The 7,381-nt window shown below is 45.1% G+C and overlaps 1 long non-coding RNA gene across 1 annotated transcript; it reads left to right on the plus strand.

Moving 5' to 3' along the window:
* Window positions 1–211: 211 nt before the first annotated feature.
* LOC141097243 (uncharacterized) lies at window positions 212–4,236 on the plus strand. Its single transcript, XR_012233902.1, has 3 exons — window positions 212–274; window positions 358–415; window positions 3,489–4,236. It is a non-coding gene; the product is annotated as an uncharacterized lncRNA (long non-coding RNA).
* The last annotated feature ends 3,145 nt before the right edge of the window (window positions 4,237–7,381 follow it).

Genomic DNA, 7,381 nt, shown 5'->3' on the forward strand with positions numbered 1-7,381 from the left:
CATTGGTCCTAGCAAATTGTTAGTCCCGCCCCTTCCTCACTTATGCAAAGCTCCCCACATGTTCACACACAGCTGATCAACAGCGGATTCTGGGTCGCTGATGTCTGCATGGCACCCCCACCCACCCAGGTGAGCCTGTAACCCCTTTCATACCGGAATCTGTACTTTCATTGCTCTGGACCAATTTTTATGGCTAGTTATTTCCTTCACTAGGTACTATTTGATTCAGGCTCCATGCCCAGCGCCTAGTGCATGACCAGGCACATTTAAAGTGGTAGGCCTCCTTTTTCATCTTTTTCACTATGCTCTCCAATTTATGTATATTTAGTCTTTAACTCCACTTATTTACCTTTTTAGATTATGGTGTCACTTCTATTATTGCACTGAATGCGATTAACTACTATACTGCAGTCTGGTATGTCTCTTTTTTTTTTCTTTTTGTGCAATGTAATGGTAGTTTCATGCCACATTAAGCGTATCTGACTGTTCAATTCTGACATGACCTTATGTCTAGATATTACCTTGTCATTCTAGATTGCCCAATCCTGTTTATACCGTATTTTTGGCTTTATAAGACGCACTTTTGTTCCCCCAAATTTCGGGGGAGAGTGGGGGGTGCGTCTTATAAAGCGAATCTGTGTGCTGCTGCTATAGAGTGGGGGGGCCGGCTCTGGCTTGGAGTCAGGGGGCTGGGGGCTGGGGTGGGCTGGATGGAGGCTGCAGAGACAGCGGGAGGTCCTGTGCTCCCGCTCATTAGCCTCATGTAATATTCACTGCACCCGCTGTCCATCACCTCTGTACTGAAACAGCGTCGAGTTGGTAGACAGGGGAGCGGTGCATATTACATGTGCCTGCACTCTCCCCCCTCACTATAGACACTAAATGATGATCGCTCCTGCTCCCAGCTCCCCTGTGACTTTCCTGTGTCGAGTCTGCTGTCATCTTCCTCCTGCAGGGCGAGGGGCAGCAGCTCACTCAGGCAGCTCATAGTTTGATGTGACCAATAGGACCTGTGGTCACATGACTCCCTGTGTGCACTGTGAGTCACATGACCACAGCTGAGCAGCTCCTATTGGTCACATCATGGAAGGTCCTCTAGCTACAATGAGCTGCTTGAATGAGCCGCAGCTGCATGTGCCCTGCAGGAGGAGGATGACAGCAGACTCAGCACAGACACAGGTAAGCCACGGGGGAGCTGGGATCAGGAGCGATCATCAGTAGGTGAGTTAACTGTTTATTATTTTAGCATGTGCTTGCCAGCAGGGGGGAAATATAGGGACGGGGGAAATATAGGGACGGGGCCATGTGTGACAGCAGGGGAAAATATAGGGATGGGGGGACAATGTGTGCCAGCAGGGGGGAAATATATGAACAAGGGGCCATGTGTGCCAGCAGGGAGGAATATAGGGATGGGGGCAATGTGTGCCAGCAGGGGGGAATATATGGAGGGGGGACAATGTGTGCCAGCAGGGGGGAATATATGGACGGGGGGACAATGTGTGCCAGCAGGGGGATTATAGGACTGGGGGGACAATGTGTGCCAGCAGGGGGGGAATATATGGAGGGGGGACAATGTGTGCCAGCAGGGGGGAATAAATGGAGAGGGGGACAATGTGTGCCAGCAGGGGAGATTATAGGACCGGGGGGACAATGTGTGCCAGCAGGGGGAACATAGGGATGGGGGGCCGTGTGAATGCCAGCAGGGGGGAATATAGAGACGGGGGACAATGTGTGCCAGCAGGGGGAATATAGGGACGGGGGGCTGTGTGTGTACCAGCAGGGAGGCATATAGAGAGAGGGGGGCCATGTGATGCCAGCAGGGTGGCATATAGTGACCGGGGGGGCAATATCCAGGATAGGATGGGGGTGCTATGTGCAAGAACATGGGGGCAATGTGCCAGGATGGAGATTATATAAATACAAGAATGAGGGACATATACGGTATATGATTTGAAAGACAGGCACTGGCATTATAAGACACACCTCCATTTAACATAAAAAAAAAAATTTTTCTCTTTTTCTTCACCAAATTTGGGGGTGCGTCTTATAATCAGGTGCGTCTTATAAAGCAAAAAATACGGTACTTCATTTTATTTGTTTTTGCTGTAATTTTCATTGATATATTTTCATTGTCAATAATATGCTGTATATATTTTTTTCACTTATAGTTACTGATGAAGGCCAGTGAGGCCGAAACGTCTATTATTTTCTGGCTGCATTAAGAAATCCAAAAAAATATTCTAGAAGTTTTCTTTATTATTAATGCCTCAGTACGTGCATATTCCAGCAAGAGTTTCCTTTTTCTGCTGTGCGTACCAGCGTTCTCCTTTTGCCGCCATGATTGCCAAATAAAAGATAGGACAGCAAAACAAAGAGAAGGGAGGGGGTTATCGCAAGTACACTTAAATTGTCTCAGGACAAAAAAGCACTGAGTCCGTTCTCCAAAACCTGTGATGCAGGATCCTCACAGGAACCATGCAGGTTTTTAGTGAGAGGAATGATTGCTCAAACCAGATCACTAATGCTATATGATCCCACCGCTCTGCCACCAATATGTCACTGACCGGGGGTTTTGACCTTTTTGGCCGGCACGTGGCTATCACATGCGCAGGGGGCTTTTCTTAGTTATCCCACCGCTGCCAACAATGTGATGAAAAAGCAGCAAGCTAGTCTTGACCTATCAATTTACTGCAGGGGCTTATTTGAATTATCCCACTGCTGCTACAATATACCACGAATTGCAGAGATTTATGTATATCCCACTTTCTGGTTCCACTTTGGAACTCGCAGCTCTCCGGTGCTCCCTCCTTACCCTCAGGTCAGTCAGGGAACTACACCTGGGATAATTGGTCACCAGACGGGCCGCTCACTGTGGACTGGCTGTTAGGTGCGCTGTAGGGAGGCAATTATAAATGCTCTGGCTGCAGCCACACAAAAACTTATAAAACCCCTTCCGTCGCTGCCAGCTTCACCCACCCAACCGAGACCACTCTTCGCTGCCACCAGCTAACGATTCTCTTAATCAAGAATTTAATTAAGAGGGTCCGTAGCAAACCAGAATTAATAGTGTAATTACTTCAGGCACGTGTACATTCGTTCTTAGAGCATAGAGACAGAGCTAGTAATTTTATATATTTTACTGAAAAAGGTGTCACGCCTCCACAGCCGCCAAGTACTCACCCTGCCTCCGCTCCCGCATTGCAGCCTCCCGCCGCCCGGCAGCTGCGGCGGTCTCTCCTTCCAGGTCCGCGGCCGACGGCATCTCTGCATGCTATGCGCATGCGCCGTAGGTCACGGCCGCGCCTCCTCCCCTGTCTCTTGTGCTCCGGCGGTGCCCTGACCCGGAAGCACCGCCGGGCCAATAGGAGACCAGGCAGGGGCATATCAGGCCGCCCTCCTGTAATGGAGGTGCCTGATCTTTGTGTTAAGTCACGTTAGGCCCTCTTCCGCTACCTCTGCATTTACCCTGCTACTCCTGTCTTCCACAGTCCTACTCCGGTCCTGCTGTCTGTGCTCCAGTCCCCTTCCTGCTGTTTGTGGTCCAGTCCTGCTGACCGTGCTCCAGTCCCCATCCTGCTGACTGTGGTCCAGTCCTACTCCGGTCCTGCTGTCCATGCTCCAGTCCCCGTCCTGCTGTCTGTGGTCCAGTCCTACTCCGGTCCTGCTGTCCGTGCTCCAGTACCCGTCCTGCTTTCTGGGGTCCAGTCCTACTCTGGTACTGCTGCCCGTACTCCAGTCCCCGTCCTGCTGTCTGTGGTCCAGTCCTACTTCGGTCCTGTCCTCCGTGTCCTTGCTCCGTCCTGCTGTCTGTGATCCAGTCTAACTCCGGTCCTGCTCCGTTCTGTTGTCCATGCGCCAGTCCCCGTCCTGCTGTCTGTGGTCCAGTCCTGCCTTCCGACTCCAGTCCTGTCTTCCGTGTCCTTGTTCCATCCTCCTGTCTGTGGTCTTACTCCAGTCCATTCTGAGCCGCCCCTCTCGGTACCGGCTATCGTGGTACCTGAGCCCCTAGGCCTGCTCCTAATGATCCCTGTATAGGGGGTCGGTTCCACCTGGCGGTTCGCTCAGGGCCCCTTGGTGCCACGATCTAGAGGGTCCACTCCTGGAGACTTTTTCTCACCTGACCAGTTTGTTTACAAAAGGTAGGCAGTGTTTACAAGGTATAAAAAGGATGTAACAATCTGAGACAATTAAAATATGTACAAGCAATTAAAAATAAAACAGAGTTAAAGAAGAAAACACTCACATGGTACTTAGATCATTCCGGTGAATCAGGCTGGGGGAAGGGAATGGGCCACACGTCGCCATGAATGACAGTGTGGCTGTGTATCTCAGGTTCCCTCTGCAGACTGACCTCCCGACTGAGTGGGTATACTCAATAGTTCTGGGTCATGACATCATAAAAGGGGCTGAGTTACTGGGGTCCTCCCCTTGTCTGTAAGTTGCAATTTTGGCTCTGAAACCTTCTTGGCTATATAACTGGGCTTGAGAACCTAGCAAAATAACGGCAGACCTATCAGTCATCTTATATTGAAATTAGCTTTGTAATGACTCCAAACACAGGCTGTCTGTTCCTCTCGGTTCAGGAGAAATCCATTTCTCTGGTTCTGTTAGCACTGGAACCAGGAAAAACATGAGCTAGGATGCTTAGTCGACGCACGTCCCAGATATGTAGATTTTATTTTTCTGTCACAATCTCAGATTGCATTACATCCGAATGAATAAATTCCCATTATATGCTATGGGACAGTCCCGCATGGTCTGAAGACAATGACATTTCTGAGGTGGGGGGAAGAGGAAGGAGTGAGTTGTAGTTTCAGGTTACAGGTAGTGAGTGAAAGAAATTTGCAGGCTGGGAAGGGGGAAGGAGGGGGGGTCGCTTGCCTCTGTGTAGCTGAAAGTTCTAGAAAAATTGTAAGGAATGGAACTCATATTCTAGATTATCGGTGACATGTATATACTATATACAGGAGGAGATGACATACAGGTATATACTACATACAGGGGAGATGACAGATGGCATACAGGTATATACTATAAAGAGGAGATGACATACAAGTATATACTATATACTGGGTGAGATGACATACAGGTATATACTATATACAGGGGGAGATGACATACAGTGACATTTTATGTGCAATATAATCATTATAATTTAGTTAGTTACTATGCCCGGGCAACGCTGGGCTGTTCAGCTAGTATAGAATAAATATGAACTGAGCCCTATTCCAATTTCCAGTTTTTGGGAGGCAGAGCAAATAAACAGCAATATAGAAATTATTTTAAAAAAATATTTTTCACCATTCATTCTACAGTATAAGTGATAAGGGAATTCTATTATTTAGGTCAGTACGATTACAGCAATACTAGACTTATTTAGGGTTTATTTTTTTTTTTAGTTTTTGCTACAATTTTTCTTTGCATATGCCTTTTTACTGATGCCTGATCACATTTTATTTCACAGTTTATGTGTGGGTCTGATAAAAAAAATACTTTTTTCCATTTTTCCATTTCTTTTTTTATGGTGTTAACTGTAGGGGGTAAATAATGGGACAGTTTTATAGTTTGGATCATTCCGGAAGCGGTAATATCAAATATGGATACTTTTTGGTTTAAGACAGTTCTTTATTCTTGATGTTTTTCACACATTATTTTATATGTTGTTTCACTTTGTCCTTCTATGGGACTTAAATACTCAGTAGTTTAATTACTGGCTTCATGCGCTGGAATACTAGCAACCAATGCATGGTTGGTGTAGATTTCTGGGCTATAAATTTGACTTGATTTTAAGAAAAACATATCTGTTTTATAGTTGGATGTTTCAAGGGTATTTTATGTGCATTTTATAGGAAATGGAATAAATGACTTTTTAAAAAAAAATTTGTTTGTTTTTTCATTTCTATGATGAGCTTTATCTTTATGTACAGTGGGTGCGGAAAGTATTCAAACCCTTTTATATTTTTCACTCTTTGTTTCATTGCAGCCATTGGGTAAATTCAAAAAAGTTCATTTTTTTTTCTCAATTTTACTCATTAATGTACACTCTGCTCTCCATCTTTTCTAAAAAAAACAAAAAACAGAATTGTAGAAATTTTTGCAAACTTATTAAAAAAGCAAAACTGAAATATCACATGGTCATAAGTATTCAGACCCTTTGCTCAGATACTCATATATAAGTCATATGCTGTCCATTTCCTTGTGATCCTCCTTGAGATGGTTCTACTCCTTCATTGGAGTCCAGCTGTGTTTAATTAAACTGATAGGACTTGATTTGTAAAGGCACACACCTGTCTATATAAGACCTCACAGCTCACAGTGCATGTCAGACCAAATGAGAATCATGAGGTCAAAGGAACTGGCCAAGGAGCTCAGAGACAGAATTGTGGCAAGACACAGATCTCGCCAAGGTTAAAAAAGAATTTTTGCAGTACTCAAGGTTCCTAAGAGCACAGTGGTCTCCATAATCCTTAAATGGAAGAAGTTTGGTAAATCTTGCAAATGTCAGTCTCAGTGGATCCATAAGTGTCTTAAAGACACCATGTGCACATACCTTTTGAGTATGTTCATACTGATTTTTTTTGCTGAGTTTTTGGGGCAGAAACTATCTAAAATCCTCCTCAAACTTCTTGGCATTTGATTACTTTACACTCCAAAATCTCAAAAAGATTCAGTTGGACATACCCTTATACAGTGCTGTTCGCCCTCCCCAATTTCGGAGTCTCTGTCGGAATCCTCTAAAATTGTATTCCAACAAGATCTTGATTTGGCAATTTATGTGAATGAAGCCGATAGTCACTGTGTACAGTGTCTGGTCTACATACTGGCAGTATTCATCTCTTTCATTAATGAACAAAAACTTGTCAAATCCTGATTTCATGCATACCGAAAAATACTGCCGGGAAGGAGGCCAGACAGTGTCCACAGTGACTCTTTTGGTTTTATTAAAGTGAATGGTTCCTTCGGGATTCCATTTTCCATCAAAATACAACTTTCACGGGATTCCGACAGAAACTCCAAAGTAGTGCTTGACACAGAGCACTGTATGAGTGTGAACCTAGCCTTAAAGAAGACAGATGGTAAAAACAAGCTTTCACATCTCTGTGGTATAGGTGGTAACTTGTTGATTAGTGGGGGTCTGACCAGTGGGTAAGAACATGGAATCGGAATGGGAAACTTTTATCACTTGCTCACACTTGTGAATAAATCAGATGAATGCAATCTGACAAAAAAATCCGATTGCATTTGGACTAATGTTATTCTACGATTTTGTGCTCATCTTTGTTTTTTTTTCCAGCTCTGATCTGATTGAGATCGGACTAGTAAAGCACCTCAGGCTCGGCACGCTGCGATTGTATGTGAAATTTGTATAACATGCACCAAA

Source organism: Dendrobates tinctorius, unplaced genomic scaffold (genome assembly GCF_039654945.1).
Source record: "Dendrobates tinctorius isolate UK_male_01 unplaced genomic scaffold, ASM3965494v1 ptg000083l, whole genome shotgun sequence".
In the NCBI taxonomy this organism is placed as follows: Eukaryota; Metazoa; Chordata; class Amphibia; order Anura; family Dendrobatidae; genus Dendrobates; species Dendrobates tinctorius.